The sequence below is a fragment of the Sus scrofa genome, chromosome 1 (genome assembly GCF_000003025.6).
Source record: "Sus scrofa isolate TJ Tabasco breed Duroc chromosome 1, Sscrofa11.1, whole genome shotgun sequence".
NCBI lineage: Eukaryota > Metazoa > Chordata > Mammalia > Artiodactyla > Suidae > Sus > Sus scrofa.
In genome coordinates this window covers 71699252-71726722 of record NC_010443.5, presented here as the reverse complement: position 1 = coordinate 71726722, position 27471 = coordinate 71699252, and the positions used below count along the sequence as shown (strand labels likewise).

The following is a 27471-nucleotide window of genomic DNA, read 5'->3' as shown; positions in this document are numbered from 1 at the left end:
ATGATTGTGAGTTAGTCGATATTACTCACTGTTATGTGGGGGAATTCCTCACCTACCCACATCTGGACTTTTGCCGTAACGGCAAAGGATAGAAGCAGAGCCGTCTGACCCTGTATCATTTTCTGCATTTGATGCATCCTTTTCTTTTTTAGGATGTTTCCTTGGCTATTGTTTTATTGTCGCTGTCCTTTGTTACTAGCCGCTTGAATCGGAGTTTTTAAATTTTATTGTGACAATGGTAATGGTGATGATGGTACTCAGCCCAAATTTATTCGTCAATACCATCATTGTTAAGCCAATCAGGAGATTAGCCATTGCTAATATACACATAATTTGGGCTCCGTAAAAAAGACACACATCTGTTTTCCTTGGCAGCAGTCTGTTTCCAGGCCCTTACTTGATACCATGTGCGTGCCTAACTCCTGTTCACAACAATAGCTTTTATCCTTGGGGTTTGGTAGTATACTTAATTGATGCCTTTATCTTTTCATGAGAGATGCCAGCTCACATTAAAAAAAAAAAAGTGGGGGGAGAGGAAAAAAACAAAACAAAACAAAACACACTACAAAGGCTTGGCTTTATATCTGGTGGAAATAGAAATACAGAACCTCAAAGCTGGACTCGGCACTAGAGAAAAATAAAGATTGCTTTCAACCACATTGCTGAAAAATTTGCCCATATCCTCTAATTTGTCCTGCCCTCACTGAGAACTCAATGAGTATTCAGGTCCGAATATTCAAAACTGACTTTTGCCTTTGAGAAACACAAGTGTCAATCAAAATAGAACAGAGGGGTAAGGTGTGTGTTTCCTGGATGGGAGCCAGTGTGTGGAGAGACCATTTCACACTGCACGGGAGGATGGCTGAGAGGCTGGCTGCCTTCTCCAAAAGAACCATAGATGCATGCATTTTTACTAACACTGTGATAAATTATCAGTTTGGTTCATTGGTTTGTTGTGGTGTCCTGCAAACTGGGACACCTGTATATTGGGAAAAGTATACTGTCATGTCCTATTCCCTAGAGGAAAATCCAAGTCTTTAGTAGGTAAATAATTCTGTGCTCAGAGGAGTGCCTAGGTTTCTTATATAAGAGAAATTGATACATTAATATGATATATTAAAATTGATATAAAAGTATAATTAAAATTATACCTAGTCTCAAAACCCTAATCTAGGTATTTTTCTAATGTGAACAGAAAGGCAAACATCAAGATTTATATTTTGGGAGAAAACTCTAATCCAAAAAGATGCATATACTTCAATGTTCACAGCAGCACCATTCACAATAGCCAAGACATGGAAACAACCTAAATATCCATCATCGGATGAATGGATAAAGAAGATGTGGGGTGTGTGTGTGTGTGTGTGTGTGTGTGTGTATGTGTGTGTGTGAGAGAGAGAGAGAGACAAGCCAAGTGTCCATAAACAGATGAGATACATAAAATGTAGTATATTCACATATAACCTCACACACACACACACACACACACACAATGGAATATTATTCAGCCATAAAAATGAATGCCCTAATGCCATTTGTAGCGACATGGATAGACCCAGAGATTATCATACTAAGTGAATAAATCAGAAGGAGAAAGACAAATATCAAATGATATCACTTATATGTGGAATCTAAGATACACAGATGAACTTATTTACAAAACAGAAACAGACTTATGGGCATAGAAAAGGAACTTATGGTTACCAAAGCAGAAGGTGGGAGGAAAGCAGAAATTTGGAATTTAGGATTAGCAGATACAAACTATTATATGTAAAATAGATAAACAAGAAGGTCCTCTCATATAGCGCAGGAAACTATATTCAGTATCTTCTAATGGAAAAGAATATTAAAAAGTATATGTATGTCTATGTATATACTGAATCACTCTGTTGCATACCAGAAACTAATATGACATTGTAAATTTTTCAAAAAAATGCTTAGGTTTTAGATAGCCATTTCACTAGTAACTTACATTATCTGCCTTCTTTCAAATCCAACTATTTACAAGTATATTTTAATAGTTACATATTCTATTCTTATTAACTAATACAAGTATAGAAAAGAACAGGCTAATACTAAGCACTGATATGTGAATTCAGCTTTGTTAAATCTTTATGTATTGCCCTATTTCTTTCAAATCGTTTTTCTTTTTATAGCCACACCTGCGGCATATGGAAGTACCTGGACTAGGGGTCGAATCAGAGCTGCAGCTGCCATCCTACACCACAGTCACAGCAATGCCGGATCCAAGCTGCATCTGCAAAGTACGTAGCAGCTTGCGGCAACCCCAGATCCTTGAACCCACATCCTCACAGACACTATGTCAGGTTTTTAACTTGCTGAGTCACAACGGGAACTCCTCAGATCTTTTTTAAGGGAAAAAAGACAATCTATATTTAGTTTAAGCCCTTTATATAACCATCTCCTAATTCCATTCCTCCACCTTCATCCCTCCAAGAGTTAACCACTATTCTGAATTTGATGATTCCCATACATGTTTTTATACTTTTACATTATAATGTTCATATCCATAACCCATATGTTATAGGTTTTACCTTTATCTAAAAGGTATTAGACTATATTATGACTATGAAATTTGTTTTTCACTAAACATTATCATCAGATTTGCCTATGTGGATATTTGTATATATCTCACTTTGTGTATCTCATTTGATATTTGTATGTAGCTCACTTATCTTAATGGTTATATGAGAATACACCACATTTTATGTATCCTATCTGTTTATGGACACTTGGGTTGCTTCACATTTTGTGATGAGAAGCAGTGTTCCCATGGATATTCTTGAACAAGCCTCTTTGTACATAGGTGCATAGAGTTACTTTAGGTTTAGAATTTCTGGATCACATAATATGTGCATCTTTACTTTCCCAACTATTTTCTTTTTCTTTTTTCTTTTTCCTTTTTTTTTTTTTTGCCTTTAAGGGCTGCACCCACAGCATATGGAAGTTCCCAGGCTAGGGGTCCAATTGGAGGTGTAGCCGCCAGCCTATGCCACAGCCACAGCCATGACAGATCTGAGGGCATCTGCAACCTACACCACATCTCATGGCAATGCCGGATCCCTAACCCACTGAGTGAGGCCAGGGATTGAACCCGTGTCCTCATGGATGCTAGTCAGGTTCCCTAACCACAGAGCCACAACGGGAACTCCCTATTTTCTAATCACTCTCCAAGGAGGCTATTCTGATGACTGCATCCAGCAGAAGTATATCAGAATTTCTGTGTATCCACATTCTTGACAATGCCTGGTATTGTCATTCTACAGTTGATGAAAGTATTATTGCTCTTTCTACCCAAAATGCCTAAAATGTTCTAAGAACAAATGCACAATTGCTGCATTCTTGAAAATAACATCCCAACAATGCCATTAAAAAAGTCTCCAGGGAGTTCCCGTCGTGGCGCAGTGGTTAATGAATCCGACAAGGAACCATGAGGTTGCAGGTTCGGTCCCCGCCCTTGCTCAATGGGGTAACAATCCTGCGTTGCCGTGAGCTGTGGTGTAGGTTGCAGACACGGCTCGGATCCCGAGTTGCTGTGGCTCTGGCGTAGGCAGGTCCTCATGGAACCTGGCAACCTCCATATGCCGTGGGAATGGCCCAAGAAATAGCAAAAAGACCAAAAAATAAAAATTAAAAAAATCCCCAGGAACTCCCATTGTGGCGCAATGGAAATGAACCTGACAGATATCCATGAGGATGAGGGTTTCATCCCTGGCCTTGCTCAGTGGGTTAAGGATCCAGTGTTGCCATGAGCTATGGTGTAGGTCACAAACGCAGCTCGGATCCTGAGTTGCTGTGGCTGTGGTGTAGACCTGCAACTGCAGCTCTGATTTGACCCCTATTCTGGGAATTTCCAAATGCCGTGGGCGAGGCCCTAAACAAACAAACAAACAAACAAGAAAATGACTCCAATGCCTACAAGTTTTCCCACTGGGAAAAAATTAGCAACAGCCAAAGACAGTCTTTTCTAGCGATTTTTCAAGGTGTTCATCCAAGTTATGATCAACATTTAGAACTAGAAAACATTGTAGAAATCCTTCTATCCAGAAGCATCATTAAACATCATTAAACATAAAGCAGTATGCCCCAAAACCACACAACTATGAAAATAATCATAGTGTTACAATTTACTTAGAAGCTACTATGTGGCAGTTGCCGCGCTGGATGCTTCACACATATGCTTAATCCTCATGACAATAGCCAGGTAGTATCACAAAGAGTTTATTCTCGAAAACACAGTTATTCTCACATGGCTACTGAGAGCAGGACACCATGCTATTTAACCTAAGTGGAACAAAACTGGACCAGGCATGGTCTGGTATACAGTCTGGCAGGGAAGGTAATACCAGAGTATAAAGTAGTGTGTGAGGAAAGCTGGGGGAAGGCTCAGACCAAGGCAAGCTACTGGGAAAGGATCTTTCTCCAGCCAGGATTATTCAGGAAAATGTCGTGAAGAAACTGGCATGGGAATCAGGCTTTGAAGGACAAGCAGAACTTGAATGGGCACCAACTCACCTTGGACGTGCTAAAGTGGCATTGCCCACCTAATGCATGGGCAGTGGTGGACCAAAGAGCCTCTAACCATACCCTGCCGTCAAAGTGGGGCTCATCTAGTGATCGGGGGAAGACAAATCAGAGTGAAGGGATCAAGGGGAAGGTCAGTCTGGCCAACCGTGTAGAAGATCTGAAGAGCCAGGCAGGTAACAACTGGGAAGAATCCAACAAAATTACTTCTGGAAAATATGGCCACAAGACCTCCATGCTCTGGTCCCTGCTGAGTGCCTTTCTTCCCACTCTCACCTCCATTGCTCTGATCTGTTGGCCTGGGCTCAGTTTCTGAATCACACAAGGCTGGTGGCCCTGCAGGATCTTTCATCTGCAGTTTTCTCTGCTTGGAGCACATTCCCCAGTTTGACGCACAGCTGGCTCCTTTTCATCATTCAGGTCTCGCCTGATGTGCTTTCCCTGCTCATCCTGCCTAAACCAGCCTCTGCCCTCCCCCTCCTCCATCTCAGCAGCCTGCTTGATTTCCTCTATCATCTTTCTTGCTCTCTAAACTTATCTTGCTTCTTTATTCAATCACTTGCCCCAAGGAGAGAGTAAGCACGTTAGGATGGGAAGGTGTCCTTCTTGTCATGTGTTGTGTAGCCAGGAGGTCGGAGGGCTTCCCCAAATATTTCAAGGATTGCTGAACAAAAAAAACCATTGAATTCTAGTTTCCAAAGAGGCAGGTAGGTGATCAGAAAAGTCTTTGGGGGAAGTTGGGTCTCACACAGGTGGTGTTTAGGGGCAGGATTCTATTCCGGGGATAATGAGTAAGATATATGAAGTAGGAGGTTAACAAGACAGACTCAAAAAACAATAATGTGGTTGCCAAGGGGGAGGGGGAGGGAGTGGGATGGACTGGGAGTTTGGGGTTAGTAGGTGTAAACTATTGCACCTGAAGTGGATGAGCAATGGAATCCTGCTGTATAGTGCAGGGAACTCTATCTAATCACTTGTAATGGAACATGAGGAAGGATAATGAGAGAAAAAGAATATATATATATATGTATATATTTATATATATTTATAACTGGGTCACTTTGCCATACAGCAGAAATTGACATAACTCTGTAAATCAACTATAATAAAAAAAATTTAAAATAAAAAAATAATAACAATGTGGCATAAATTTAGGTGCTAAGACTGAGGACTAGGGTGAGTATTAGAATTAAAGCAAAAACTGAGGAGGGTGATCAGGCTGAATTATCACAGAGACTTGCGACCACAGTCCTAGGGTCTTTAAATCCACCCCACATCAGGTCAGGGAGGGGGGGCAGGGGTGGGGCAGGGGACGGGAGCGGGGGGGGGGGATGTGTATCCTGAGACTTCCTCTATCAGCAGAGGCAGAGAACTCAGTGGCTGCTGAAGCAGAAATACTGGTCAGTGGGGAAAATGCAGATGGATATTTCAAGCAGAAGGGGCAGGATTCCATTCCAGGGATAATGAGGAAGATATATGAAGTAGGAGGTTAACAAGACAGACTCAAAAAACAATAATGTGGTTGTAGGCAGAGCAAGGCAGAGAGGTGATGCATTTCCAGTTTCAAACAGTGCCTGGCACAGCAGAGAACACGAAAAGCTTGTCAAGGGAACTGATGCCCACCTTTAATCTAGTGGCTGTATTGAGAGCAGAGAGCCTGAACATGGACACACTGGTTGGAAATGTATTCTAAAATCTGGTTTTAGAAACTCGGTTCATTGCGGTAGGGATGGGTAGGGACAGATGGGTAAAGAGGCTCAATAAGACTTGATGATGAATTGAGCATGTACTGCAGAGGGGCTGAGGCAGGGGACAGAATAGGAAAGAGGGAAATAAAACTTTTAGAGTCTGAGTGACCAGATAATAGTATTACAGAAAAGTCCTAATAAAGAGGTTTTGGAGCTCCGTAGAGCCTGGAACAGAGATACACATGTGCATGTAAGCTACTTCAATCATTTGCAGAAAGAGGCAGATTGGGAATAAAACTAACAGAATCAGGAATATCAAAAAAAAAAATTTAAAAAGGAATTTCTGTCATGGCTCAGTGGTTAACAAATCCAACAAGGAACCATGAGGTTGCGGGTTTGATCCCTGGCCTCACTCAGTGGGTTAAGCTGTGAGCTGTGGTGTAAGTTGCAGACGCAGCTCGGATCCCGCGTTGCTGTGGCTCAGGCGTAGGCCAGCAGCTACAGCTCAAATTGGACCCCTAGCCTGGGAACCTCCATATGCCATGGGAGCGGCCCTAGAACTGGCAAAAAAAAAAGGGGGAATATCAGCCGTGTAGCAAGAAAATGGCAGCACCCAACTCATCTGGCCTTATTCAGCAGTAGAGTGATACCAGGATTCATGCTGGGCTTCTTGGGACCAAATATCAATTGCTATTATCCCTCCATCCCCAACATTCCTTAATATAGGCAATTTGCTTTTCTAAGGAATAATATTGCTAAGGGGTTAAAAGTATGGCAATGACATGAGCTCAGCTTCAAATCCTGATTTGGCCACTCACTACCCATGTGGCTTGAAGCAGGTTTCTTAATCCCCCTGCTTCTTTATCTGTAAAATAGGCATAATAATAGTGCCTATGGGAACTCCCTGGTGGCTTAGCAGATTGGGGATCCAATGCCGTCACCACTGTGGCACAGGTTCGATTCCTGGCCCAGGAATTTCCCCATGCTGTGGGCATGGCCAAAATAAAATAAGTGATAGTACCTATGCCCATCATATTGTTGTGAAGAGAAATGAACCAATGCATGTAATGCATGTTGCTTAGAACCTGGTATGCAGTAAATGCTCACAAAGACTCCCTGATGTTTTGTATTGAGAACTGGATCACAGGCTCTTATTTTCATTTATGCTCAGAGCTTGCTTAGCTTGAGTACTGTTTAACCTCTGGAAAATTGTAGAATATTTGCAACAAAATAGAAAAAAAAAAAAAAAAAAAAAAAAACCTTATCGATGTTCATTCTGCCCAAGGAGGCCACCTCTTTAGACTGAGATTCAAAAATATGGCATTTAGGTACATTGTCACTCTCTGCGGCCCTCTGTTCCACCACAGTGTAGCAATTCAGGTGCACTAAATTCTCACAATTGAAACAGCCCTGGGAGAATTTCAGTGCTATTGTTTTGGAGACTTCCTTTCATCCTGCTTTGTATTTGTCCCAGTTCCAGTTTTAGACAATAAATTATAAGCCTTAAAAAAGGGAATTCCATTCAATATTGAGAAAAGGGAAAATGAATCCCTGAACTGCATGTCAGTTCACAGCCCCTGACTGGGGCAAAGTCTGAACTCTTTCTCTGGGTAAATTCAACCATGGGGTGTTTGGGGGCTTGTTTGTCTGTTCAGTTTGTTATTTTAAACAAGAAGATTTGTTTAAAATGAGGCCATCTTTCTGTTTTGTTCTTAGTTGTTGGACCATCACGAGCAAGGAAGCTGTGGAATTTGTGTGAATTGCTCTCCCCCAGTACCTTTACAAAACGAACCCTCCCAAGAGTAGTTTTTGACAAGGATCACCTCCCAGCAAACATCAGTAGGCCAGACATACTGGCAGTCCCTAGTCAATTTGTAACTGAAAATTAAAAGTGTAGCAGGAAACCCTAATAATGAAACTTGCAGGGTTGTAGAGCTGATGAAGCAGAAAACAAAAAGTAGGTGATAACTGCTAAGAGGTGCAGCCTCGACAGTTGTCATGTCTTTCAAGATTTTCTTAGCAAGTGGCCAGATCTTGGTCTATCTCTGAATTCACTTTAGCCAGCCAAAACAATTCTTGGCTCTGGGTTATTTTCCATCTGCTTCCGAGATAAAACCTCCTGAGCTATCATCAGCAGAGCTATCCCACAGCACATGGTCTTGTGGTTGTTCCCAAGGTAGCAAAGAGTTCAGGTTAGCTATCTTAGTGTCAGGTGGTACTAAATCACACTCCCAAGGGAGATAACAGGGCTGTCCCCAGGGGAGTGGGCATGGTGGGTGTGGACTTTGTCCCAGCCAAGGTCCTCTTCTCTTCAGGGGGCCTTGTGTCAAGCTGAAGTGCTGGGAAGGGGTGTGGGAGCTGGGTGGAGGGGAGAAAAGGCAGCTTGGAAGGCACTTCTGCCACTACCTCAAAACATGCCTGGAGGAGTTCCCATTGTGGCTCAGCGGTTTAAGGACTCAACACAGTGTCTGTGAGGATGCAGGTTCAATCCCTGGTCTCACTCAGTAGGTTCTGGATCTGACTTTGCTTAAAGTTGTGGCATAGGTCGCAGAGGCAGCTCAGATCTGGCGTTTCTGTGGCTGTGGTGTAGGCCGGCAGCTCCAATTCGACCCCTGGCCTGGGAACTTCCATATGCCTCAAGTGCGGCCATAAAAACAAACAAGCAACAACAACAACAGCAACAACAAAACATGCCTGGGCCCACCTGGGTCCCACAGTCAGGAACTGGATGATTTTTATCCTGTTTTGTCAGTGGATAATAAAGGGGCCTTGAGTGGTCACACCCTCATGTGACCCAGCTTTCTCTCCTCTGAAATAGGGGACTCTACACTACCTGTCAGGTGTGGAGTGGCAGGGATTTGTCAGGAAAGCCGAATCTCCAAGCTGGACACACCAAGATTACCTGCCTGTTTTCCGCAGTGGGTCTGAGGATCCCACTGCCCACCTCCCACAGTCACAGACCTCCAGACTTGGCATTAGTTCCACCCAGGCTCTGACTGCAGAATCAAAAAGTCAAATACAGACTGGACCAAGACCTGTAGGACATGCTTCCTAATCTGCTGCTAACTTAACTTCGTGTTCCCCTCGCCTCCCCTCACACTGACTGCTGCCCATGGGCCCCAGAGGCCCTGCTCATCTCTTACTGATGAAACTACAGAGAAACCATGGCTTTGAGCAGCAATTCCCTCTAAGCCCCTTTGGGAATTTGGAAGGCAGCAGACTTGTCTACAGCACCTGCCTAAAGGCCAAGGAGAACCCAACTCATTATGCGGTAAAGACTCTCAATTCAGTGGAGACACCCCAGGGACCAAGCCCCAAATAAGTCTTTTAAAAGAACATGAAGTTATTTATTGGATGGAAATGCTGTAAAAATTGGGTTGTGATGATCATTGTACAACTATAAACGTAATAAAATTCACTGAGTAATTAAAAAAAAAAAGAACATGAATTCATTTATGTACAACTAGAATCTGCCCTCTTTTTGGAGTTCCCTGGTGGCCTAGTGATTAAGGATCTGGCCTTGTCACTGCTGTGGCATGGGTTCAGTCCCTGGCCGGGGAACTTCCACATGTCTCAGGTGTGGGAAAAAAACAAAACAAAACAAAAGGAATCTGTTCTCACCCACTCTCCCACCCTGTACATGTGTGGCTTTATGTAAGTCTGGCAATTATTTTTTGAAAAATTTGCTTCTAGGATTGGAAACCACCATGTTTTTATATCTTATTCAGCATACAGAGTTTTGTAGCTATGGAAGAACACAGTATGTGAGAAGACAGAAATTAGTGCCTAGAAAATGCGTACCTCTGCAGCCCCTCAACATTGCTAGCTCCCGAAAAAAGGCAAGCACGCTTTTGCATGAGAGAAAAAAATTATTCAGTAACAGGCTCAGAGTCTGTCTGCCAGGACCTGGACTGCTCTCTGCTGCTCAGGCTTCTAACAAGCATAAGGCTAATCCAGCCTATGTACTTGCTACTTGGAAATCCATTCTGTCTGAAGCACCCCCAGAACCTGGGACACTGGGGCTGTTGTGGAGCTAATTTGTGTTTCCTCTCTACTGGAGTCTAGGTTAGCATTAAAGACAAGCCCCAAAGAACTCCAGGTCAGCCTCACAGCACTGCGAGCTGGATTCCTAAGGGTGCCTTCAAGTGAGCAAGTTGGCCTTGTTTGCTAAAACTAGAGAAATATGAAAGTCCTCCAAAATATTTACTATATTCCTATATGTAGGGAAAACCCTCACAAGTAAGCTTCCTACCTCTGGCCTTCTCTTGAAATAAAGATCTGGAATTTAGAAGCTTGTATGAAATGTATTAGAAATGCATTGCAATGCCTGCAAACATAAGATAAAATATAATAAAATGTATCATATTCTCCCCAAACTCATGGAGTTGAAGACATTAAGTGTGTTTAGGCTTCCAGATGTCAATTCTACCTCAAAAAGAGTGTTTAAAAAGTTAAAAAATAAAATAAAATGTATCCTATTCCACCATCTAATTTACATTTTTAGTTTGTGTGATTTAAATGATTTCTAGGTTTTCTATTAACATTGTTCTAAATCTTTTTTCTCCCTTCCTATCGCACGTGTTTGCTGATGAGGTTTTCCCCTTTAGAAGATATATTTCACATTGGACATCATGTCATTACTCATTTTATACCTTTCTCTAAACTCTAATGAAGATACCATGTGATTTTGGATTATGTGCTTCACTTATACTTGTCAACTGATCATTTCTTTTTTGTGTGTGTGTGTGTGTGTGTGTGTGCTTTTTTTAGGGCCACACCCGAGGCATATGTAGGTTCCCAGGCTAGGAGTCGAATTGGAGCTACAGCTGCCTGCGTACACCACAGCCACAGCAACAAAGGATCTGAGCAGCGTCTGCAACCTACACCACTCAAGCAATGCCAGATCCTTAACCCACTGAGTGAGGCCAGGGATCGAACCCACCCACAACCTCATGGTTCCTAGTCAGATTTGTTTCTGCTGTGCCATAGCAGGAGCTCCTGATCATTTCTTAAGTGCCTGTAACAGAAGATAATCCTGAGTAGGACTGGGTCCTTCAGATCATCAAAAGGTTAAACCTTAGTTTCTTTTGTAACACATATTGTTTCTGGATCCAATGAGGGAAAAAAGAAAAATTTTATTCTTTTGATGTCTCTGAATGCGCTAGCGTTAGTTGAAATTTTTTTGTCTCTGAATGCGCTAGCGTTAGTTGAAATTTTTTGCACATCAGTCCTCTGGGTGCATCTGGATGTGTGTTTAGAGTATAATGAGAACGTGGCCACTTGTCCAGCCTTACTTTGCAAGAGGTCATAGAGAAGAGTCTATTTTGGCCTTTGAAAAGGTAGTCACTCCCACAGTGACTTGAGTGAGTAAATGTTACAAAAGGGCATTTTAGAAGAGGGAAATATTGTCTTGCTGTATAATTCAGCTATATTAGCATACGGCTCAGAAAAGGCTCATGGTCATTCATCAGTCTGCCCCCAGCAGCAGCAGCGGTAGGATATTTGTAGTGAACCATGTCTCTCTGCATGTGCACAGCTACATATATATACACAGGGGCACAAACAAACATGTGCCTGACTTGACCCATATCTTAAACATAATCCACCCTCAGTAGTATGTGATTTCAGGGGCACTTGGACTACATTTTGCTTCAAGGACCTTTAGTGCTATCATAAATTCCACAACTAAAAGTTCATTTCTCACCTTAAGAAGGCTTTTTTTTTTTTTTTTTTTTCCTGTTTTGGTACAAATAATTCCGAGATGGTGGAAGTATTTAAAACCCTGCCCCAAGTAATTACAAGCAAAGTTATTTGGCTTTCGGCCAAGAGTTGGGTTTGATTTCTAGGAAAGCAGAAAAGACAGATGACACTGACTGTCCCCTGGGAACCACGGTGAGGAGAAAGGTGTCCTGCTCGGAGGACAGGGTTGCTTCAGTCCAGAGAGTTTTCACAATTAGCCCTAGGGCTAGAACGCAGACATGTTTCAAAACAGACGTGATTTACCTAGTGGAATCCAAATAGTGGAATCCAAAGAGACCTTTAGCCTCAGAAACCAGAGAGAAGGGGAAAAAAGAAATCGAAATGTCAATAAGCCAAAGAGAGGCACACCTCTCTTTTAGTGGACTTGCCACAAGTCCCTCAAAAGGCTTCTGTGTTTCCCTGACTGATTCTCGTTGGTGGTGGGCCCCGAACAAGATCTGGGTGCCTTTTAACCTCGCAGTTGGCCAGTGACCAATGCCTGCATTTCCCTTGTTGAGAAAAGGAGTTCATCCCCGGATTACCAAATATTTATAAACAAATGAATTTAGAGTAACTTTTCAAAACAAACCTTTGTGACAATTATAGATGATCAAGATGGTGAAAGTGAAACCAAGCAGGGCAAGAAGGAGAGGGTGGACGAGCGGCCCTTAGCCACAGGTCCCAAAGGCCTGGCCACTGAAGAGGAAACTCTTGGGTCCCAGGTTTAGATATGGCTGAAGTTTCACCATCTGAATAAGTCTCAGCAGCAGCGAAGTTGCGGTGAGTGAAGGTGATTTCAGTGTCTCCTTAAGGAATTGGGTAAAGTCCCTTGAGGTCTGACACCCTGGCCTCTCAGGATCCTTTCGGAGGCTCCAGGAGAGACAGACCAGAAAGTTTTCAATGTGAAGGTGGGGCGGACTCGGCAGTGTCCGGAAAAAGCCAGCTTTGGTGGGCGCATTGTTGTCCCCTGGACCATTCTTCTTCTGCCAGCATCTTTCATTGCTTCTCGTGTTTTCCTGAGACAAAGAACCCAGCTGAGACCTCAACAAAGGAGAATGCAGGGAAAGGGGAGAGAATACCTTGAGCAAGAATAGCTTGGAAGGAGCCAAAAGTGGAAAAGGAAGTCTAATTCTGTCCTAGTCCGGGGGAAAAAAGTTTTTTGAGAAATGTAAACAAATCAGGAAATCCTGGCACTTACTCCAGTTCCGATCTGGGGAAAAGCACCGGTCCTTTCCCTGGGACTGGGCTGCTGTTTGTGAATGAAATCCAGATTAAATTATTCATTCAGCCCTGCCAGCCCCGTTTCCAGCATTCTTTTTTTGCCTATGGCGTAGCTTAAACCTTAAAATAATAATAATAAAAAAAACATATGCATGTTATTAACTATCCATATTCAAATGGAAATTCAATGCTATCATAAATCTCTTTTCTAATGTAAATTCCTTTCTGGAGCATGAAGCTGCAGGAAAGCCATTGTATCTGAGCAATCTGAACTTGAAAGAGAATTTTTGTTAAACCAGTTATGATAGGGGAAACATGTTTTTCACTGAGTCGAAAGATTAAAGTTGGTTGTAAAAAGGGGTGGGGGACTGAGGGAAAATTATTGGTTGCTCAGCTAATGATTAGATACAGAACTTCAAGGACAAATTAAGAGGCACCAAAGAAAGAGTCACGCAGATAAGTGAAAACAGTTCCAGTGATATTAAAGAAAAGATGCATTGTTTATCTTTATCTAATCTCCATTTCCATATTCATCTTCATCTCAGTGGCCCCCGCTACCCCATTAGCAGCCCCCCAGTGAATTCCAAACTCCACCGCGCTGCACATCTGCAGATCAGAGGGCCTCTGGTGTCTGGGGTTCCCTTTCCTGCTCTCAGAACCATCCTCTCTCTCCCCTTGGTTGTGTTATGTCTGGGCGCCCCTTCTCAGGAGGCCTTGACTGAGAAGAATGTGGGCATGCGATGAAGAGGAGTCATCTTTCTTCTTTCCTTTTTGGAAATACATTATGAAACCTTTGGGCAATTTAAAAAATTTCTCACCAAATACCGCACACCCTTCCTTTCGCGTCAACTCCGCTCGCGTGTTTGAATTTGTCACCCTTCACCCACACTCCTGCCCCTCTTTCCCTCTCATGCCCACAAATCCGATTTTTCATTTCGGAAATTATTCTTTCCCATGGAGGCAGCGACAAAAATATATCTGTTTCTGACAGAGCCGTAGGGAACAAATGTAAAGGGCCTCCTTAAGCTGCCATGTCAGTGGAAGCTCACAGAGAGAAGACAGATTTCTCTTGGAAAGAGGAGCTAGTGACATTGAGAAGGACACAAGCCCAGTATAGGCCTCACCTCCAGGCCATGGGTTCTGGCCCCCTCACTGGGTGTATTTGCATGGAAATCTCCAGCGTGAAGCAGGTTCAGGGCTTCATTTTTCAAGGCAAAACTTCCCCAATTGATTTTTAGGAGCATAGCACAAGGATTTACAGAGAAAACAGACTCCTCTGTGTGAATGCAAAGTGTGAACTTTGTCCTAGAAGGGCATCATGAAAAACGTAACACTGCAATTGAAAATTAAAATATTAAAGCAGGAAGGTGTTCCCATTTCAGCTGAGAGGATTATGAACCCAACAAGTATCGATGAGGATGTGGGTACAATCCCTGGCCTCACTCAGTGGGTTAAGGATCCGACGTTGCCATGAGCTGCAGTGTAGGTCCCAGATGGGGCTCAGATCTTGTGTTGCCATGGCTGTGACATAGGCGGGCAGCTGCAGCTCTGACCCATAGCTTGGGAACTTCCATATGTCACAGGTACAGCCCTAAAAAAATTAAATTAAAAATAAAATAAAATAAAATATTAACAGACAGCAGGAAAGAACTTAATTCATACAGATTTCCTATTTAGGATTTGAATACACATGCCTACCGTCAATTTATTGCTAATATTTAGAACTAAAATAATACAACTTTGAATCAGCTTAATAAATATATCAGAACCAACCTCTCTGGCCACCAGCACTTAGAGCATAGTCACCTCCCCACAAGGGCAAGTTTCTTCCCACTTTCTTATTTGATGATCGACCTTCAAGATAGAAGATTCCATGTCCTTTCTGGATTGTTCAGAGATTTATGGCCCCTATGGAAATGTTCATAAAAGCTGAGGCTGTGCAAGGCTTTGGGCGTCCATCTTATTGTTATCAGAGCCATAAAAATCATCACCCTCTTGTCCACGGCCAGTCTCATGTTTCAAGATAATATAATCCAGAGGAAAATAAAGTTGCCGCTGAGTGTCTGTTTCTAGTAGGTCTGCTGTCAAGTGTGTGTGTGCTGAGAGGACAGTGGTGTCAGATTAGGGAAGGCGGGGGCACAGATCAAACTGTAGGTGTTTGAGGATTTACAGGGAACTTCAAGAACCTATTTCTAGGGCAACTCATTTGTCTGTCAGGAGGATGCTGTGGGGTGTACCTCATTCTCTTCAGCCTGCTTCTCTGGCCTCTGCTACCCAGGAGCAGGAGTGGGGGGTGGGGGTGTCTCCAGAGTGTAGACAGAGAAGGGAAGCAGGTGCTTCAACTCTCAGCATCTGGTTTAGATGACCACAATGCAGAGCACACCTGCAGCCTGCATTTCAGCCAAGTCTGGCCTCCCATTGTATTCTACTGGACTTTCTGCCTTGAGCAAGAAAAAAGCATTGTTTATCAGATTTGCCAAAGGATCTCCGGGGAGGTGGAGAGAGACAGGATAAACAAACCTAAAACAAAACCCAAGTGTAAGCAAAGGGCTGGGAGACCTTGATTATATGTGACTACCCAAGGTAATCTTTCAACCTGACACAAACTAATTAAAACCAAGAGAGACAGAGAGAGAGAAATGTTAAGTTTGCATGGACCAAGACAGTTTCCCAAAGGTCTTCCCAGAGAACTGATACCAGATAATGTCCAAACTCTATGCTTAGGTAGAAGCAGAAATCAGACCACATCGATTAAGCGTCTAACTTGTGCAGGATTTTGTGCCATGGCAGGTAAAAATGAGTGGCTGTTACTCTGTCCTAGGAAAAAACTTACAAAGAAGATGGTCTTGGAGTTCCTGTTGTGGCCCAATAGAAACAATCCAACTAGTATCCATGAGGATGTGGATTCAATCCCTGGCCTTGCTCAGTGGGTTAAGGATCCAGCATTGCCATGAGCTGTGGTGTAGGTCAAAGACGTGGCTCAGATCTTGTGTCACTGTGGCTGTGGCGCAGGCCAACAGCTGAGCTCCAAATCGACCCCTAGCCTGGGAACTTCCATATGCCACAAATGCAGCCCTAAAAAGCAATAATAATAATAATAATAATAATAATAATAATAATAATAATAATAAATTTTAAAAAAGATATATCTTACAGACCAAATATTCCATTTATGCACCTTCTAATTTCACATATTCTAAGTTTGCATTGGGTGCACTGGATTCCTGCAGACCACACCAAAAGCAGTCAGCTGGGTTTGGACTTCTTTAACTGAGGTAGGCAAAGCAAACACAACTGCTCCAACAACATAATACAACCTCATGACAATAATAAAATTAGCTAGCTTCTTAACAGAGACTCAGAAAATAGTTTAGAGGTAACATATAAAATACTGTTTTGTTAGTAAATATTTCCAAAGGAGCCCCTTGATTTTCTTTCCTTTGTACAGAGCCCCAACTAGTGGAAAGGGGGAAAATTGCACTTAAAGAGAAACCGTTTAAATGGGAGACCACCGCTGTCTGCCTGCAGGTTAGGAGGCCACAGAATCTTACAGATGCTACTCTTTTGGGGGTGTAGAGATAAGGATAAATTGCTAAAAGGAAAGAGAGGTGCGAAACTGGCTTAGACTTAGCTTTTAAAAGGGCAAAAGGCAAACTTCTACTGATGAAAACATGTACAATCTCTTAGATTTGAAATGAGTCAATGCACTATATCTATAGCTAATTTGAGAAAGGAAAATATTTCTTAAGTTCAGAACTCATTCTTCTCAAAGATGTCTTTTCAAAAGAAAGGGGAAGAAATTCTGTGACACAAAATTGCATACACTGGAGGAAAAAGACCTGGTTTCACAAATAAAATGAGTTGCAATTGTGTCACACTAGTTCCGAACAGAACAGATAAGGATGTGTCCCTGATGGGGTGGGTAAGGGGGAGGCAGAAGAGCAGGTGGAAGCACAAAGGAAAGGAAAGGACCAGAACTTCACTATCAAAAGAAAATAAAATATCAGCACCTGGAAAAGTGAGATACAGATCTTCCTAAAGGAGCCAAATCCTTAGGGTTGTTGAGTTTTCAGTTTTGTTTGTCACCTCTCCATTTCAAGGAACCATGGTTTTGGGGGGTTTTTTTGTTTGTTTTTTTTTAAGAGTTTAGTTGATTTACAATGTTGTGTTAGCTTCAGGTGTACAACAAAGTGAATCAGTTATATACACACGTATGTCCATTTTTATTCGGATTCTTTTCCCACGTAGGTTATTGCAGAATATTGAGTAGGTTTCCCTGTACTACACAGTAGGTCCTTGTTAGTTATCTCTTTTGTATACAGTAGTATGCATAGGTTAAGCCCAATTTTTTTTGTGTAGATTTTTATTTTTTAATTTTTTTAAATTTTTTTGCTATTTCTTGGGCCGCTCCCGCGGCATATGGAGGTTCCCAGGCTAGGGGTCTAATCGGAGCTGTAGCCACCAGCCTACGCCAGAGCCACAGCAACGCGGGATCCGAGCCGCGTCTGCAACCTACACCACAGCTCACGGCAATGCCGGATCATTAACCCACTGGGCAAGGGCAGGGACCGAACCCGCAACCTCATGGTTCCTAGTCGGATTCGCTAACCACTGCGCCACGACGGGAACTCCTTGTGTAGATTTTTAAAAGAGCTTTGACTCCCTTACCAAAAAGTACTAATAAAATGCAGGTGGCCGGGAAAGGCTATAAAAATGCAAGATGAATTCAGACAAAGTTTGCAAGCAGCAGAGGTTCATGGACAAGCTCAGGAACTTCATGGAACTCCTTAACAATATATGCAACTTCTGAGTGGGGTGTGTGTGCATATTCTCTGGATTTTATAGTTTTGACCAATTCGCAAAGGGGACCATAACCCAAAAGAAGAATAAGGAACATCACTATACAAGAATCTGCACATAATCAAAAAACAGTCACATTTTAATGGATGCCCTTCAGAGTGATCTCAGACATCATAAAATCCCCAAGCAAAGAGATCAAAATACTCTAGTATATCACAGAGCAGACTGCAGCCTTCTTGTTTTTCATGCAGTGACAAGTTGGACAGAAAGTTACAAGAAGTTGCCTATTGCGTTTTCAACTGGTGTAATGGCAGCTGGGTAGCTTCTCAAACCTCAACGTGATGTTATGCTGCCCTTGAGCTGTTTCTGAGATGCTTGACGTCCACTAGCCAGCTTTCTTCAGTTTGCATTCAACAACAAGCTGTATGCTCAAAAATCCAAAGCAGTAAGCCATTGTTTTTGTCAGCAGACTAAACAGCGGGAAGCGACCAGGGCCGGGGCGGTGGAGGGGGGGCAGTGGGGTTGGGGGGATGTTTAAATTTTTAGGACTTGGAAGCTTACTCAGCACATTTGATTGTTATCAAAAGTAAGTCAGGAAAGCAGAATTTTTATACCACCTACCTAATGTCTGTGGTGGTTATTAAATAAACTCTCCCGTCCTTCATTTCGTTTGAAAAGGGATTTGTTTAAATACTGCTTATTTGAAGATCATTTGCCTCTCTAGAGGTCAAGGAGAACAAGAGTGATAACACCGGGGCCATGCTATCTAACTTCTTTTATGGCATCAGCTCTCCTGTAGATTTTATTGAACCAATGACTTAGTTGTGAAGAAAAGTGATGATGTTAATCTGTCTGTCCTCGCCTTCACCTCCCAACCACACAGTTAATCGGACCAGGGGTTCTCGGGATAACTGAAGAACACACATCACGTATAGCTAGTCCCCTTGTCAGTTGGCATGTGGTTCTATGTCACTAAGATTTCCCTTCTGAGAGGTTAAGGCAGACCCCCTGTTCTTTCCACCTCAGGTAGATACAACCACGTTTTTAAAATTTGTGAAAAACATTTGCTGTATGGCAGAAATTGGCACAACATTGTAAGTCAACGATACTTTAATTTAAAAATACAAAAAAATAAAATTTATGAAAAACAAGATGAACAGCTAATCCAAGAAATAATACAAAACTTGCCTTTTTTTGGTTTTTTTTTTTTTTTTTTTTTTTGCTTTCCCTTGCTTCTGAGACTCTAAGAAACTTGCATAATTGATTTAGATTTTTGTGTCCTTATTGGAACAATTAGGCAGAGGTCTTCAGGAAAAAGTTTTCAAAAATTGAGGTTTGGTGGTTTTATTTTTCTCCCTTACCCCCTCACCAAGATCATTTTAAAAGGTTATTTTAAATATTATAACCACAAACTGTTCAGCCAGACGAAAATGAAAGTAGGCCACTTAGAGGTTTTTATCTAAACTAAAGCAAAATGTCTTAAGCTAATCATTTAACCATTGGGAGTTCACTGGCTACTAAAAACAGTCACTTTGAAATTAAGAAGGAAGTATTTTCAATATTACATCTGAATTTGTAATTTTTCTCTCACAGGATATACAGAGGATAGTATTTTCTTTTCCTTCCCCTTAGGACTAAATTGACCTTCCTGCCTGAGCAGTGAAACCCCAGACTTGGACTTGAGCCAGCTGCCTTTCAGCACCAGGTCATTAAGAACTCATGGAGGTGCTATTTAAGTGTAAATTTTCCAGCAATGCTTCACCAGCTAGGCAATGCTAATGCAGTCGGGACATGTTTGACATGTCCAATTTTAAAAAGGAAGAGAAAGGGGGAAGCTCTCAAAAATATGTATATCAGAGTGAAAGTCAGTGAAAATGAGGCCACTCATCTAATTTAGGGATGTCAGAGTCAGATACCCATACTCCTTAGTTGGCTTCCTAGATAAAACAAATCTGTCAGTCATAAAAAAGGTTTCATGCGTTCTCAAGAAGACAAGCAGCCAGACGTAAAAGGAGGCCACTTGTATTCCCTATGTTCTAAGAATTTAGGATTTCCTCAGGCATTGTCAAGGGCCAGTGTGGACATGGATAATCCAAAGAGAATTATAATTCATATGCATACAAAAAACAAACCAAAAGTGAAGAAGTAGTTGGGGGGAGGGGAGAAAAATCTGTTTCCAATGGGTCAATACTCACATTTGAAGCCCAATAGGGATTGAGATAGGCAGGTGAAAATAACAAGGACAGCTTATGAGAGGGTTTTGGGATGTGAGCCACAGCCCCAGAGTGAATGCTCAGCTGCACTTAAACCTGCAGGCCTAGACTTCTTCAAATAATATCATCTCCCATCTGTTGTAACTTGTGGTGTCAACTGAACAGCCAACCAGAAAATAAAGCAGAAGCAGCCATTTAATTTAAGGCCTTTTCCTTCATCTCACAGAATTACATCAACATGTACAAAAACACAAGTGTCTGAGCACATGTACCCAGGTCTCAGTTGCCTGTAATTATGTACCCACCTCCACAATAACACACATTAATTTCCAATTGATTCTGGAACACATTCAAATTACCATACCTTCTGATATGCATTTACTTTAATCTCACAGTACTATTTTAGCACACTCTGGCAGAATCTGAGGGCTGAATGATAATGAATGATAACGCCTGAAGAAGTGGTCTGATATGTTTAAAGGAACCATACAAATTTACTGAATAGATGATAAATGTGAAGATAATGAGACCATGCAAACATTTCCTTTTTATTGTTATCTTTATTTTTAATTAATTCCTTCCCAATGACTATTTAAACTTATACGTATTTTCAAATAGGTTTCCACTGTGATTTTTTTTCTTGATTTCCACAATGACTAAACATGTTCAGTAAAATATTAATTCTTTTTTTTTTTTTTTTGTCTTTTTTTTTTTTTTTTTGCTATTTCTTTGGGCCGCTCCCGCGGCATATGGAGGTTCCCAGGCTAGGGGTCGAATCGGAGCTGCAGCCACCGGCCTACACCAGAGCCACAGCAATGCGGGATCCGAGCCGCGTCTGAGACCTACACCACAGCTCACGGCAACGCCGGATCGTTAACCCACTGAGCAAGGGCAGGGACCGAACCTGCAACCTCATGGTTCCCAGTCGGATTCGTTAACCACTGCGCCACGACGGGAACTCCAAAATATTAATTCTTAATTTCTTTGTGGCAGAAGCATACACCTGGGAATATTTCTATTTTTTTAAATAATAACTTTTCCTACTTACAAATCAGGGTTGACTTGGTAGCAGTTTTTAAAGAAATTGACTTTTCACATAGTATACAGGTTATCTTAATTCATCCTTTCAACTTACTTGGCCCTTGAGATTTCTTTAGAATGTACCTCATTAGAATTAATAAGGTAATTTTTATCTCCTCTCTTGAGACTTGTACAAAAACTTAAAAAAAACTTATATTTGGCTCTGAACAAGTCCCATGACCTGAGAATTCTGAGTTTTAGCTGTTCGTTCTTATCAGTAGATATCTTTTAGCAAATCAATTCAAACATACAAAGAAAATACAGAATTAGTTTAAAGTTATCAACAAAAATACAAGGTTTTTTTTTATAGAAGAGCAAGTTGCATATCCAAAAATCTGTTTATTATGGATATTATAAGTCTCAATGTCAAGCCCACAGCAGATGGAAATATTAGTTATGTTTTGTTAAGGTCATAGTTCAAGTTCTAGAATTTTGGCCACCTGTCCTGTATTCCTTATACCTATTTTTAAAGGAGTATGCCATAATTATGTGGCTCACAGACGACATTATTATTATTATTTTTTTTTTTTTAGGGCCACAGGTGCAGCATATGGAAATTCCCAGGCTAGGGTTCAAATCGGAGCTACAGCTGCTGACCTACACCACAGCCATGGTAACACCAGATTCTTAACCCACTGAACGGGGCCGGGGATCAGGCCCCATTCAGGACACTAAGATACCACTCATGGCTACTACTTGGGTTCATTTCTGCTGAGCCACAGTTGGAACTCCTACATATCTTTTCAATTTAAATTCTTATTGATACTTTTTTATGATATACTTGGAAAGAATATCAAAATGTTAACATGGATAGCAATAAAAAATAAGGTGAATCCTTTAATGGAAAGTGAGAAAAAGAAGAAAAGAAAAGATTTCATGGCTGTATCTACATTATCATCATCATTAAGTACATCAAAAGCAAGCAAAGAGAATGGCATATATGTATATCTAGTCATATTTATCTCAAATATATGCCAAATCTCCACTTTATATTTAATGGTATTTGTTATTTTAAGCCTTCTAAAATTGCTTCTTACTTGAGGTTTTCAGATTAGACACATATAATTTGAGTAGTTGTGGACATTTATTTGTCTAATGTGAAATTTTCAGCCATTACTATAGTTAGAATGTAATTTAATTTTCACTAAAACCAATAAAGTTGGATACTTTCTATAACAACCATAGAACTAGACTCCATGTCTATCATGATGTGAGAGATTCTTTAAAATGATTTTTTTATTACTAAAGTCCTTTTTATACATTGAGAACCATTTAAATATGGATTGGGCTCAAAGTGGTCTGTTGAAATCAGTCTCTTTTTTTTGACAGGCCACATATTATAATTGTGAAAAGAGTTTCCAAACAAGAATACATAGTCATTAGAATGCTACTCCGTAGTCTTTCCAATAGTATTGAACAGAGATATTCTTGTGGGGACTGAGCAAGAGGGAATTTTTCTATTCATTTAGCTCTCCTCCAGTTACTGGAGACAGAAAACAAGCTGTTACTTAATAGTGCCAATCTCTCGGAGTTCCCATCGTGGCGCAGCGGTTAACGAATCCGACTAGGAACCATGAGGTTGCGGGTTCGATCCCTGCCCTTGCTCAGTGGGTTAAGGATCCGGTGTTGCCATGAGCTGTGGTGTAGGTTGCAGACGCGGCTCGGATCCCGCGTTGCTGTGGCTCTGGCGTAGGCTGGCAGCTACAGCTCCAATTAGACCCCTAGCCTGGGAACCTCCATATGCCTCAGGAGCGGCCCAAGAAATGGCAAAAAGACAAAAAAAAAAAAAAAAAAATAGTGCCAATCTCTCATCTGAGATCTGGTAAACCACTGACAAGCCCATGTGCCAATAGTTCTTTCTGTACTCATTTCCTTGGGCTGCTCTAAAAAAGTAGCCAAAACTAGGTGGCCCCAAACAACAGAAATGGATTTCCTTACAGTTCTGGAAGCTGAATTCATGTGCTTTGCTCCCTCTGGCAGCTCTTAGGCAGAGTCTTTCCTTGCCTCTTTGAGCATCTGGTGTTTGCCAGCAAGCCTTGGCATTTCTGGCCATCCTCTCTCCACGTGTCTTCACACAGTCTTCCCTCAGTGCTCGGCTCCTGTCCAAATTTCCCCTTTTCATGCAGACACCAGTCATGTTGGATTAAGCCCACGCTAAAGCCACCTTTTAATGGGATGACCTCTGTCAAATTCTATTTCCAAATTCACATTCTGAAGTATTCAAAGTTAGGACTTCAACATATCTTTTATTTTATTTTATTTTATTTTATTTTACTTTATTATTTTATTTTATTTTATTTTTTGGTGGGGGGAGTACAATTCAGCCTATAACAACTGATATATCCTAGTTCAGACAACTTGGGGTTTTGGGTTTTTGTCCTTGAAAAGGAGAGTCTCATCATAATTCAGATAAAAATAGAATCCATTTATAAAGATTACGGGGGGAAGAAGAACCTGGATGTTGAGATGTAAAACTATAAAATTTCCTTTAAAAAGTAAATGTTTTAGGTTGAACTATATGAAATTACTGAAAAAATTCAACCCCTTCTTATCTAGAAAAATTCCAGATTCACATGTCCAAGATAATAAATTTATGGGATGAAAAGAGAATAAAGCAGTATCAAAAAACTGAAGAACAAAGAAAAGAGGCAAGAAAGATGTGTAGGAGCTAGATACAAAGAGAAAATAAAATTTTAAATGAAACAACTTCCTTGTTAACATTATTATTTTAATGTTTAGAATTTGATTATAATAATATTTATATTTAATTATTAATATAAGAATAGTTTGATAATATAAAAATATATTGATAAATATCTCAGGGCATTTTAATCACAATATAATTATGCTATTACTTGTTCTTACTCAGTTGACTTCTAAGTCATCTTACCTACTAAAAGATTTTAAATATAAGAAATCGTATTTGATTTTTTAAAAAAAACAATATTTCAACAATATTGCAGATATATTTGAAAAGATCCTTGTTAGCTGCCATTGGAAGAGAGACAAAATGAAACTTTCAATTAAGGATGAATTCAAAAGTTCAACATTTCAGGGTTTTTTTTTTTTTTTTTTTCCTCTTTTTAGGGCTGTACCTGCAACATATGGAGGTTCCCAGGCTAGGGATCTAATTGGAGTTGTAGCCGCTGGCCTAGGCCACAACCACAGCAACACCAGATCCAAGCCGCATCTGCTACCTATGCCACAGATCACAGCAATGCCAAATCTTTAACCCGCTGAGCAAGACCAGGGATTGAACCTGCGTCCTCATGGATGCTATTCATACTCGTTTTGGCTGAGCCACAACGGGAACTCCAAAATTTCAGATTCTTACAAGGAAAATAAAAAAATCTTTCAGGTCCTATCTCTGTTGCTAACTAAAGTTAATCTAATATTCAGTCAGAAATAATTAAGAAAATAGATTAAAATTCTGTATAACTTTATTCTAAAAACTTACCATTTGTCAAAACATTATAAGTTAATCCTCACAGGAGTGCCCATGGATAAATAGAGATGTATTTTATTTTCCTCAATTTGAATTTTGCGGCAGGAATGCATCCAGTACTTTTGTATTCAATACCCCTGAAGAAGAAATGGGGCCTGCTTATGCAAACAAATATTGTGATCATTTTCTCACAGAGGTGAACAATATATTTACATATGAGTAAAGAAAATGTTTTCAGGAACAAAAAAACGGCTTTTATATTTTTAGGTATGTTAACAATAGCAAAAGTCCCACCTCCCTGATTTTTGAGAGAGTCCTAGAAAGTGCTTGAATTCAAGGACTTGGTTCTCAATACAAGTACTACACATTCACAGATTACATGAAACCACCAGATTTGAACAATATCTGAAGTTTCAGTGTCATTATAATGCTATCACTGTAACAAATATTATTTCTTTAGTTGTAAGAGACAAAAACCAACTCAAAAGCACTAAGGCAAAAAAGGGGATTTAGTGGTTTAGGTAACTAAACTATCAGGAAAGAATGATTCCAATAATGTCACCAGGAACCAGTTTTTCATTCCCCAGGGTTAGGCTCCATTTCTCAGTCTTAGCTCCATTCTTTAGGTCAAAAATACCTGCAAATGACTGACAGCAGGTTCAGGGACTACAGTCTTCTGGGTTTAAATCTATCTAAAGGAGCAAACATTTTTGTCCCAGCTTTCCTAGCAAAACTCCAAAATTGACTCTGATTGCTCCATCTTAATTCAAACATTAATCTCAGAACCAACGACTGTGAACAAAGGAATATTTTTTTTTTTTCCTTTTTAGGGCCACACCCATGGAAGTTCCCAGTCTGGGGGTTGAAAGGAATAAAATTTAAATCTGGGTAATGTGCTCTACCCTTAGGACCCTACCACAAAATCGGGGGAGGAGTGGATTCTAAACAAACAAACAAAAAAAAGATGCATTACCAGAAAAAGGATTGCAGCGCAATAAGGTAAGCTAAGACTATTGACTTATTTGAAATTACAGGAATCTCCATCAGAAGGAGAAATTGTGTTCGAATCAGTTTGGTTCTTTTGACCTAAATAATGCTTTGATTTTGCTTTTGATTGTAAAATGGTAAAATCAGTCACAATTGAAATTAACTATTTAGGGAATCCTGAAGAGTACACTTTCAAACTATTTTGGAGCTGTTGCATACATACACTTCTGTCATATCTCAGATATCATTGAATGCATAATCTACACAACCTTCCAGCACCTTTAGACCATATAGGAAGTGGTTTCTAACACAGGCAGGGCTTGAGGAGGACCCATAAATGAGGCTATTGATGCAAAGCTCTATGCATTAAGTTCAACACCTTGAATTACATGGGAAATGAACAGGAGCTGGGGGGCAGCTAAGGGAACACAGGTGTGGCATGTCCAGAAGAGCCCACATTCTTAAGTCGACAGGCAGCCATATTCTATTCAAGCTGTGATCCCCGGGTGGTCCCACTAACAAAGCTTCCTGTTATAAAGCTATCGCTCAGTACAAGGCAAGTGTATTGTGAATGCCAGGTTCAAAACAGTTCATTGAAAACTTCTTGGTTATGTAATTAAAGCAGGCTGAGCTTTGGGAAATCCTCCAGGAGGGAGCTCATTTTGAGAACAGCCTTCCAATTCACATATTTCATAAGCCAAGGATAAGCTTAGTTCACAAGAATAACACACACACACACACACACAGAGAGACCACAAATTGTGGGATTAAAAAGTAGAATTGAGGTCAGGGCTAGACCACAGCAGAAGTAAATTGGCTTAAAGAAAACTAGATATTTTGTTTCCAAAACCATCTGTTTATTGGATTGCTTTGCTTGATTGCTACTACTTGTATCTTCAGATTCAAATCTATATTCAAAAGATTTCAGGTGAATTTGCCTGCCTCCCAGCCACACAGCTCACCTTATTTTCTTCTCTGGGTAAATACCAGATAAGAAGTTCTATCTGTTTCGTGTGGATGAAAGGCAAGCAGAATTTTATCTTCTGCCACTCTACAAAAACGAAACAAAAAATAAAATGTAGTCATGGGTCCCAGAGATCTTGAAAAATACAGTGGACAAACATCCACCATCCATCCTGAAGCCTGTCTTTCGCCTCAGGCCAGGTGATTGGAAAGGATAATTTTTCAAAGTCTCTTCCAATTTTATTATTCATTGTGTATGTCGAGTTGTGGTTGGATGTTTTGCTTTCTTCAGTTTGCAGAAATTGCCTTCATGACACTTGGATCTGTCTCCCATGATTCTGCTGTAACAAAGGACTACAAATTTATTCTCTCAAAATTCTGGAGGCTGGAAGTACAAAATCATTTTTCTAGGCTAAAGTCAAGGTGTTGGAAGGGTTGATACCTTCTGGAGGCCCTGCAGGAAAAAAAAATTGTTTCCTTGCCTCTTCCAGCTCCTTGGGGCTGCCTCCCTCCATTTTCTAAAGCCCATCACTCTTCTCCCAGCTTCATGGTCACTTCCCTTCTCTTCTGTCTGACTTCACCTGTCTGATCCTTCTCCGTCTTACAAGGACCGTCATGATTAGAGTGGGCCACCCAAATCACTCAGGCTTATCTCCCAAATCAAGATCCTTAGCTTAATCACACCTACAAAGTTCCTTTTGGACATATTTGGGATGCTGTTGTTCAGCCTACCGTAGTGCTTCTTCAGAAAATTGGGTTGATATCATTCTATAACATTGTTCTGTGTTTG

The 27471-nt window shown here is 40.9% G+C and overlaps 1 protein-coding gene across 1 annotated transcript in view; it reads left to right on the top strand.

Moving 5' to 3' along the window:
- PREP (prolyl endopeptidase) overlaps positions 1-27471 on the top strand; it is a 531010-nt gene that overhangs the window by 300586 nt on the left and 202953 nt on the right. The window contains exon 2 of the mRNA XM_021083601.1: positions 25640-25730. The gene's annotated coding sequence lies outside the window, so the exon portion shown is untranslated. The remainder of the gene's footprint in view (positions 1-25639; positions 25731-27471) is intronic.